The sequence below is a fragment of the Lygodium microphyllum genome, chromosome 30 (assembly GCF_053477565.2).
Source record: "Lygodium microphyllum isolate KBCC chromosome 30, Lygodium_microphyllum_v1.1.10, whole genome shotgun sequence".
Classification (NCBI taxonomy): domain Eukaryota; kingdom Viridiplantae; phylum Streptophyta; class Polypodiopsida; order Schizaeales; family Lygodiaceae; genus Lygodium; species Lygodium microphyllum.
This window is the reverse complement of record NC_141164.1, coordinates 55691060-55702460: the sequence shown is the minus strand read 5'-3', so window position 1 is coordinate 55702460 and position 11401 is coordinate 55691060. Positions and strand designations below refer to the sequence as shown.

Here is an 11401-nt window from a genome sequence, read left to right as displayed (position 1 = left end):
ACAATCTCCCACTTGATGATGTCTGGAAACTTCTCAATGAATGCCAAATCTTCCATGGATGGTCATTCTCTCTGTTTCTGCTCTTTAGTTTGTCCCCAAACAGTTTGCCACCAAGATGCAAGTTTCTGCTGCTTCAATAGGAAGAGGAAACTGTCCACCACATAGAGCATGCATCATGATGGTGATGTGTTTCCGCCATTGTGGGAAAAACTTCTTGTGGAAAGTGGCTCTGATTATGAGAAATTCCAACTCTTCAGTGGAAGAAGGAACTTTACAAACATCCATTGAATTCTTCTCTTCTTGGCAATGCCATTTTCTTCATTTTCAGCCTCTTCTGGTGCTTGTTGATGGCAAGTTTCCCCGGCTGCGCACCAAAAACATGGAGCCCCAAGAGGAACACCAAGGAAAAGGGAATTCTCTTGCAAGAAAATCTATCTTGTAACATCAACAAGCTTTTTTATTATGTTTCATATGATCACAATGAAGAAAAGAACACCAGGCACAACAAATCTTCATGCAACATCATGTAGATCTCCCACGGATTTGATAGAATCAACCATATTCTTCAATACCTTCACAAAATCCATCAATAGAAAAAAGAAAGAAAAGGAATAAACCATCTTTGAATGGAAATACATCACATAGTATTCATCTTCAATATCTTCATAGTCTTCTCTCTCAATCTCTCATATACAATCACTCTGTTTCAGTAGAATTGGCTATCTCTGACTCTCCCTCTCTCTCTCCATCAATAATACATCATCTCCTCACTACAATCTCTCATAATCACTCATAATAATCCTTCTTAGGTCGTGGATATCCCTCCCGAGAGGTATGTTCAATATGAAGAGTCACCAGAGCCACTACAATATCTTTTCATAGCTCACTACTATCACTTTACTTTAGTCTTCAGCAGCAGCTACTTCTTCCACTTCTTTTAGCTCTTTTGCACTTGTATTCACCTCTTTCCAAGTCTAGAAAACTTTCCCAAGCTACACTCTCATTCAACAGAACACATACAGAAGCATACAAAACAGTCACAGTACAGTACCAGAACAGCTACAATACAGAACAGAACAGAGACAGAAGCTCTACAGAAGACCTACAGAAGGTTACAGAAGGTCATCAAAACCTCATAACTCATACTCAAACCATTCCAAACTCTCAAAAACCATTCAATAAGCTTTCAAAATATCTCAATCTTCATCAATCATCAATCCATCCCTCCTTACAGAAGATAATCAGAACAAAACAGAACAGAACAGAAGCTATACAGAAGTTATACAAAACCAATCAGAACCTATTAGAACATCACATCTCTATTAATAAACATCATGAACTTCCAAAACACAATCAATATCATCAAAAACACTCTCAAACCACTTTCAAACCAATCAATCATCTCATAAAATCAACCATTCAGCTCTCAAAAGCAACAAAAATCAGCCAAAAAACAAGTCATTTCAACACTCAACAGCACAACATTACAGACAAGTGGAAGGAGATCCTAGATGCCAGCAAGGAGTACATAATCGATACATTTTATTGAGAGTTTCCTCAGCCCTCTAGCAATGATAGATTTTCGAGAGGGTGGATGATGATGCGTATGTGTGCCTATCAGTCGCATAGGCAGTCTAATGCACGTGAAGCAATCAAGCAGGGCAAATCGAAGCCGGAGTGGCTAGATACAGAGGACTGGAGTAATCTCTAGGATGAGGCGACATCCACTCCAGAAAAGTGGAAGCAGTAGAAGGATGCAGCAAAGGCACGCTTGGATGCAGGATCAGTATATCACCTTGGTAGCGGCGGCCACACAACATTCGTGGCAGATTTTGTAAGTATTAATAGGGTAGAGTACTCTAATTTAATAACATCCATGTTGATGTATGTATTTCAAACATGAATCTCAAGTATGTTGTTTTTCAATGTTTGTGTGCCACAGCAAGGTTTTACAAGAATCGTGACCCGATTGCACTAGAGGTGACATACGGGGAGAAGCATGGCTTGAGTGCCCTGATCGAGAAGCTCTATGCTCGCGGAGGACCGGCAAGTAGTAATAAATATCATTCCTAATTTGATAAATCTATCATTATATGTCAGTTTGTATTTGGTACTCACAATTATATATGCATTTGCTGTTGCAGACTCCCTTTGATATGCCACTACAGCGAGAGGAGTTTTCTGATGCGGATGAGTTGTAGAGAGAAGATTAGGCTACATAGGATTACTCCCCATCTTGTATTATGTAAGGCATTATGGCATCTATCCTTCATATGTAATAGCAAAGTATATATGATTCGGACTTCTATGTTGTAGCATGACTCCATATTTGCTTTGTTACAATAGCACTTCTCAATTGCACTTCTCAATTTAAGTTCTATTATTTTCTTTATCAATGCAGTGTACATTTCTGTTAATGAATGTCATGAAATTACTTGTTTGCAAATTCTTGTAATTATTTGGGATCGATTGTCTAACTTCTTTGACAGTAGGAATTGTCTCTTAGCCCTATGTAGCTCTAACTGTGGCAGGGCTGCATCTACAGCGCTGCCACAAAAAAAAATTATTCTCTACAACCGTCGGTATCAGCGTCGGAAAATAATTCTGCAATCATTGGTATTAGCGTCGGAAATTCTCTGTAGTAACCGTCGCTATTTTTGTCGGTATTAGCGTCGGTATTAGCGTCGCTAAATAGCGACGATTTTCTAGCGACGCTAATACCGACGACGGGGATATTTTTTATATATAAAGAAAACATCGTTATAGCATGTATATGTTGTAGTGGTGCAAGAGTGATACCTTGTATCCACTTCATGTATCTGGTGTGCATGACCATGATGTTGCTGTGACCGAGCAATCAAATGTTTCTTTATGGCATGGACAGTTGGGACACATGAGTCAAACATGAATGAAAGTTCTTTCTCATTTGGGTTACTTGCCTTGTCTTCATTATGCTGATTTTGAGAATTGTATTTATTGTATTTATGGAAAACATGCAAAAACATCTCACAAAAAGTCTCTTTCTTTGAAATCTTCTACTTTGGAGTTAGTACATTCAGATATATGTTAGATGCTAGGATTATATTTTGGGGGAAATAAATATTTTGTCACCTTTGTTGATGGTACTACAAGGAAGGTATGGGTTTATCCTATTCATAGTAAGGATGAAGTGCTTGACAAGTTTAAAAGATTCTTAGCATTGGCTGAAATTAGAGTGATAAGACACGTAAGTGTCTTCGCTCTGACAATGGTGGGGAATATGTGTCCAAGGCCTTTGATCAATTTTGTAATAGAAATTGGATAAAGAGGGAGCTTACTGACCCTCATAATCCACCCCAAAATGGACTTGCAGAGCGTATGAATCCGACCATATAGGATAAGGTCCATACAATGTTGTCTCATGCTACATCAACCCATGGTTTTTGGGTAGAGAATGTTATGGCAACCATACACTTATTTAATCGATCACCAAACATGTCTTTTTTTTGGGGGGGAGAGTTCACCAAGGAGCCTAGTCGGGCAAGCCACCTTCATATGCTCCCCTGAAAGTGTTCAGCTGTGAGGCTTTTATGCACATTTGTAAAGAAAAACGCAGCAAACTTGAGCCAAAGTCCTGTAAATGTATTTTCCTAGGATATGGTGACGAAGGTGAAAGAGAGTAAAGATTGTGGATCCCAAGAAAAGGAAAGTAATACACAGTAATGATGTTATCTTTTGGAAAGAATGCATGGACAAACAACCCAAAAAGAGTGAGGAGGTCCATAGGGTTGTCATCCAAGAAGAAATACCTTTTCGATAGCAAAATGTGCTCGCTATACAACAGTAAACACCTGATGTAAATGAACCTTTAAATGCAAAAAAATAATGATGGAAATGATCAGCCAGCTATCACCCATGATAATGAGCCACTACATGTGCAGGAATAGCCAGGACAACAAGCTGTTAATGCTCATTTGCAAGCTGAAATACCAGGATAGCATGCTGAAAATAGAATCTTGTAGTAACAGCCAGCAAACAATGATCATTGGGTTAGAAGATCGTGGAGAGCTACTAGACAACCTAGTAGATTTTTTCTTGGTGCAAATAATGTGGTTGATTATGTCATGTTGACAGATTGCAGTAAATCGTCTTGCTTCAAGGAAAAAATAGACAAATATGACAGCAAGCAATGATAGAAATCCATTTTGTCAGAAATAGAATCTCTTGAAAAAAATTACACTTGGGACTTGGTGAAATTATCGAAAGGACAGAAAACACTTCCATGCAAATGGATTTACAAGATGAAGGTCATCTTTGGTTCCTCACCAAAGTACAAAGCAAGATTGGTTGCAAAGGGGTACAAACAAGAGCATGGAATTGACTTCGATGAGATTTTCTCTCCGGTATTCAAGATTACTACGTTGAGAACCATTCTGGGCTTGGTTGCAGTCTCGGGTAAGTTACTCATGAATACATGTGTGCATCACGTGGATTCAAAATAAGGTATTTTAAAAATACATTTTTACATGCATAAGGGTGTAATATAAAGGGGTTATTTATAGATTGAATAGAAAAGGGTTATTTTTTATTTAGGAAAAATTTACAGATAAGGATACTTATAAATAGGCATTGAACGCACGTGATACAGAGTATATACATGTAGTAACTTCCCTAAGGTTGTAGTTGAAGATATGGAGCTAATACAGATGGATGTAAAGACTATGTTTTTACATGTTGATCTGCATGAAGACATATATATGCAGTAGCTTGAAAGGTTTGTGGAAAAAGGGAAAGAAAAAATGATATGTAAACTCAAAATGAGTTTTTATGGGCTGAAATAAGCACCAAGAGAATGGCTTCATAAGTTTGATACATTCATGCTGTCTCAAGGCTTTTATAGAAGTTACGTGGATCAGTGCTTGTACACCAAAAAAATGCTAGGGCCGAAGCGGACTCTCAGGGCACTTGGTTCAAGGAGAATGGAAAATGAGAGGAATGCAAGGCTCGACCTCTCTGCTATAAGGCATAGTCCCATTCCGTTCCCCTAAAATAGTGTAAATCGGGATTATTATAACTTAAACTCTAAGTCAGTGCCCTTGTTGTTCGTGTCCTTTGAAAGGATCTTCTTGCTGTCCATCAAGATTGAGAAAAGTTCCCGGTCAACTGGGACCACCCATTCGTAAGACGGACCCATGGCCACATACACTGCACTTTCCTCAACTGGTTCCTTCACGTAATCATAGCACTTAACATAGAAAAGCAATGTCAAACAAGTTCCTTTTCAACAGCTCATCATATTTATCTTTGGAATACATTTATAACATCCAGTCCATAGGCTTATCAATAATCCGCCCGAAGGCTATCCAGCAATCCATAGGGATTACTAATCCAAGATTTCGTCCCTAAACTAGTATGTGGGCCTTGAGATCCAATCCCGAGTCACGTTGGCCTCCTATGCAGGGCTCGGAAGGTGAGGGATTTATGGCTAGAGCGTCCCAGGCACCCAAGCATCCTCTTGCTCCAAGTAGCGCTCAACGGAGAGACCTCTCACGGCGGGTTCGGTTCACCTTCCCGACGCGGTTAAAAACCCCCTTGGTTAGGGTCAGGCAGGCAGTCCGGGGTAACTGAGGTTGTCTGTCCCTTCAAGCCTTCAACCTGAAGCATTAGATATATTTTCATCCATTTATTCCTTGAGCAAACAAAGCAAACAGTGCTCTCTAAACTGTTACAAGCACAATCATTTCCAGTGGTCGTTTATTATGGCCAACTGCTAAGGAGTGAATCCTTCTTTCCGAATGCGTTCAACATTTGTTCCGGGATCAATTGCGACTTGGCAAGATTCCCAAGGATTTGTTTGTTAACTTTTATATCCTTTGGTTAGGGCCGTAACCTATTAACCCAACGTAACCAATACCTTAAGTTCTATTAGTAGTAAGTATGTTATTCCAATTTACTGATTGGTCTTTTGCTTCCAAGCAAATATCTAATTCCCTTATCTTGGTCACTTTTCCCAAGAAAGGTGTTATATCAGGATGACTACTCATCCTCTTGCAAGATAAACTTGTGCAAGAGTCTGCCAATCTTATTCCGAGGAATTGGCCATTCCTTTGTGATCAAATCACAAGATCATGCGACTCTGCAACTTGTTGCCAAGTTTCGCATCTAATCCATGGGACTATTTTACCCATCGAATGGTGTTTTCTAATCACGGAATCATGATAGATAGGAGACAGGGTTAGGGTGTCTTCATAACAATCTGTCCGTGATTGCACTAGGCCGACATTATCGGTCTTAGGGTTCAAAATTCAAATCGAGTTTCATCCTTTTAGCGAGCGATCCTTAGGGTAAAAACCCTAGATCGTTTCTCACAAGTATGTCCTATTTTCCCTACATTCCATGAATGAGGGCAAGTATTTAGGGTATAAGAGTTTCAGCTTTGGAAATAAGAGTGATTAGGACACGTTGTCGAAGGGTTTCGAAAGCAATGTCGCAACTTCAGAAGTCCTTGTTAAATGTCAGGATAGAAGATCAATCAAGTGTAACATTTACAACCTTAATCAACATCAACAGCTTCAGTTTCACAAAGGAATCAATTCTGATTTAATAACCAACTGGTTATTCAAAAACTAAAATTCTTCACGTCCCTTCTTGCTATTTCAAAAAGAAATTCGCTGGTTGGTACTGTATAAGAAACACCAAGATAATTTGTATGCGGAAGACTGGACTCTTGATATTTTAGAGAGAAATAACAATCTTATTCAGATAGGATAGCATTCCAATTCAGTAATCAAACTATCTTCAAGTTTTCTATATGTTTGCAAGTAGCTCCAGAATTTTACAAAAGATTCATGGTTCATATTTCAGCATCAATCCAGATAGGCATTGGGTCATTGATCTTTAGTCGATCTTTAGTCGATGGAGAAGTTTACAAAGAAAAGCTCAATGGATTTCTTAAAGCCCGTCTTTCCCCTGCCTAATAAACATTTGAAAGCCCATATTTTGAATTCTGCACATCTGAATTCTGTACACCAGGGTCTCTATTCAATCCTTTGTCATCATCAGCAAATGCACATCTGATTCAATGCTTCGAATTCAGCAGGATACACATATTCGTTGATAAAAGCCCGGTTTTCTACTCAGTATATTGTATAGCTTTTCATGGGTATCATTGTGAATAATTTCAAGGTTCTTGTGCCTACTGTCCAGGCTATGCAGGCAAAGGTAGACTGTCTTGGGTCTTTAATTCAAAGTGGCTGATCATGCCACACTATAATGTTGCATTCATTACTTCTGAGCAGTAAAAGTCCTTGGAATTCATCACTTCTGACCAGTAAAAGCCCTTGGAATTCATCACTTCTGAGAAACGAGGACAGAGCGGGGAAGGAATCCTGTTGTATGGTCGAGCCTGGGGAGCAGTCAGTAACTTGGAAATTGGAAGCATGGCGTGCTATTAACTGGTAACATGCGGATCCTTTGCAGGCAAGACTCTGTGGCAGCTGCAGACCCTGGAACTTACAAATAGCGATAGTCATTCATAAGCTCGTGTGTCTGATAACGGTGGATCTTCGTGTAATAAGCAGCAATTATCGGGCCTTTGGCAGTGGAGATGGGGTCGTCGTCTTGATCTTTGTCATCGTCTGATTGTCCAGCTATTTCATCATTGACTGTAGCTTCTTTTTCGATACGCATTCACTCCTATCTTCAGCTTTTTCTTCATCTTTTGCTACTGCAACTCCTTTGTTCCTTCCTCCTGTCATCCACCTCAATATGTTTCGTCGAGCTCTTCATCACTTCAGCTTAATTAGCATAATCCAATGTCGACTCATTTCTCTCCTTTGCACATCCTCCGTAGGCTCATCAATCGTTGTCGGCTCCTTCCTCCATTGTCGTTCCTCCACAGTCAATCTCCCTCCTTTATTGTCAATTTCCAACGTCGTCCCTTCTTCGTAGTAGCCTCGTCATCTTCTTCTCTTCGTAGTCCTCCATCTGAACTTGTCTTATTTCTCTTTGTCTTCAGCAGCGACGTCCTCTTCTGAATCTTGTTTGACAGGGTTCACCCCAGGCGTCTCTCTTCCGTTCCAAAAAAAGCCACCTTTTTTTTTGTAATTTTCTTCAGCGTCGTCCCCTCTTCATCCTCGTCCTTCTTCACCTTCGACCTCTCTGTCATAGTAGCATCCTTGTCTTTCCAGAGCTAACTTGAGCCACTCGGCCACTCCAGGAATATTCAAGATTGTGCACATCCTCGTCAGAGGGTACCTTGTGGATTCGATTGCAAATAGGGGGGGGGAACAATCCTTTCTCTGTTCTCCTCCAGAAGTTTGTCGTCCCTCTCCTCCAAAGACAGCGATCCACCTTTTTCCAGAAAAGCCTCTTTTTCCCCCAGGAAAGCGGGCCAATTTTAGCATTAATCACATTTTTTTATATCGACCAAACCTCCTTCCAGTACGCTTGCAATATCTGGGCTGAAATCCTTTGCTCTTTGGGAGCACATGCCAAACTGTGCACATATCTTTTCTGTGATCTGCTGCTTAACCATTTCAATAATCTTATCACCATATTGAGACACCATGGCCTTGCATTGCTGATTCATGACACCAAATGCTCCAATGGGCTCATTTATAGCTGTTATGATTCCCGTTGGCCCAGCCATCAAAGATGTTTCAGAATCAGCAATAGCAGCACAACCATTGGCACAGAAACCTGTTGTCTTTCCACCTACGAGAAAGTCTCCCATATCAAACTGCCAGTAGCCTTTTTGTGTGACTGGCATGTAAGTATGTTGTCCAATGTAATGTCTAGGATTCATGCCACCAAAGATGAGCTCAATATGCTGCAGCCATGCCCAAAGAATGCCACATGCTTGAAGCCCAACCACATCTGTTATACATGTCCACAAGTGTATTGCCAACATGAAACTCATTATCTAGCCCCCTTTTTTATATCTCTACATGAATTTCTCGGCTTGTATCTAAAGCTCCTATGATGCTACATGATTTCAGGCTGTAAACAAATGCACTAGCATCACCAGAAATACCATCCAGTTGTAGATGTTGGAAACATCCTCACAAAGCCCATAATCGGCATATCTTGAAATAAGTGTAGCCTATGAGATTGCATCTCGAGTTACCAATCTACCAAAACTCCCTGTTCTTCTCCGTCTTCAGCATAGAATGAAAGAGCAAACATAACAACTAAGTATGTACAAAGTATCTAATCACACGCACAACTTTTTGGTGGTTTTCACACCTCGAATGCGCAGCAATACGACAACGTCCTCAACATGCTAAACCCTATTTAGCTCTTTGGGATATGTTGCATTGATTTAACCCTTCCTAAGTGATTCCTTTGCAGTTTTAGGTGTTTAGGTTTAAACCAATTTACTTGTCTATTCTTGAAGATATTTACGATACCATTTTCGCAACCACATGATTCATTGCCTACATTTGAGTAGATTTACAAACCCTACTTTTCTGGTTAAAATCAAAGTATATGCTAAGTTACGGCATAACTTCTATTGATTCTTCTAGAACATGCATTCAAGGTTCATGCTACTAAGCGTTAGGGTTTTATGTGAACCATGCAACCTTTTTCTAACTTCTTTTCTAAATGAAATATTCGTATGCTGAACGAGCATTACACAACCTTTTGTAACTATTTACATAGTTGATTGAGATTTAAGCCAATTGACTAGAGTTTAATCTACTTCACGCAGCTTAAGAACCATTTCCATGCCTTGCAAGTTCCTACGGATTATTAGCAATCTTCTTTTAATGAATCATTTCGAAGGAAAGATGCCTAATAATGCGACATGTGATTTATTCTTTCCATGCGTAATCAAATAATTTTGACTTTATAAAGATGATCTTTAGTTGATCTAAATTCGTTACTTTGTAATGCATAAAAACCACTTGCTAGGAATGCATAGAGATCATATGCTCTTCTTTTTCATTCGTTTAATACAAATGACCAATTCTTTGATCGAAGTTATTTCTTTTAATTTAGCCAAGGTATTTCAATCGAAAAAGTGCATCCTAATTTTCATAAATGAATCATGCACAATTGAAATATTACGACGTAAAACAAAATTAGGAAGAAAACCTGGACTTGTGGTATGTTAGGAGATGATCCTCCTGCGTTTGCGCTTTGTGACTTCTTAGGAGCCATCACGAATTCGACCTTTTTGTCTTGGACACAGATTTATGATCTTGGCCATCTCCTTCGCACGCGAAACTCCCTTTGTGGTTCGGCTTCCTTGATCGATTCCATCGTCTTTCACAATCGAGCTTTAGAAGGCCTTAAAGCTGCCTCATCAAAGTACGGAATGATTTCACGATTAGGACTTTACAATCGTCAAAAATGACTTTGTGGAATGCAAGGGGCTTAAACTCTGGGTTTGAAAAACCCGCTTTGTAGGGCCGATGGGAAAGGCAAGGTTTTGAAACCCGAAAGTGAGGATTTCCACGAGAAGGTTTACTTTAAACCAAAGGCAAGGTTAGCTTATAGGATTTTTGTGGGATGGAAAAATGGGGAAAAGGGATTAATTCTCGGGGTAAATGGTCTTCTAGAGGGCTTGGATGGAACCCCACAGGAAAGGGGGGTTCTAAATGGACTTAGTGGATTTGAAAAAGGGGGAAAAGGGGGTGTAAAAGACCGCCTGTGAAGGGGTTAAATCCGAGGGGGCTGGGATTATAAAAACCCTCTTTATAAAGGAAATAGGAAAGGGGGTTAAATTACTTTAAATAGAGATTTTTGGGGGTGGGGGGAAAACCCACAGGAAGGGGTTGAAATCCCAGGGAGGGGGGGTTTTTAAAACCCACTTGGAAGGGCTTTAAGGAAGCCCACAAGAAGGGGGGCCTCCTAAGGGGGCTTTAGAAGCTTCCCAAGAAGCTTCTAAAGCTTCGGGGGGTGTCCTGGAGATTCCACGTGGAGGAAGAGGAGACGACAAATTTCGATGGCTTGTAGGCAACAACAGTGTGGGACGGCGCTGGAGGCGACCTCAGCTTCAAGCAGCGGCGTCAATTCTCCACCCTCTCTCCTTCTCACAGCTTTACGTTGTCTCCTCGAGCTCTCTCCACCACTCTTTCTGGCGCCAACTCAGTGTTATGGTTCTCTCCCTCTTCACACGACAGTGTCCGATTATCACAACCTTCCTCCTCTTACTCACCCTCCCCCCCACAGGGGGGTTTTTATAGGGTGAAGGGAGGAGGACCTCCCTCCCCCCACGCGGCCATTTGCATGGCATTCACACCCCCCATGGCATCTAGCGTGGTGCTCATTTATCGCGCCTCTTCTCCCTCTCCTCTAGCATGACCATCGACTGGGGGAAAGAGGGAATAATTACAAAAAAATTTGTCATAATTGCAATATTATCCTTTTAACACAATATTAGCGAGTTTGGGAATCTCCCAATTCCCATTTCTTG

General features: G+C 40.5%; 1 pseudogene; it reads right to left on the bottom strand.

Annotated features, from left to right (window-relative positions):
* Positions 1–8383: 8383 nt before the first annotated feature.
* Positions 8384–8899, bottom strand: LOC148009869 (phytepsin pseudogene; annotated as a pseudogene).
* Positions 8900–11401: the final 2502 nt, after the last annotated feature.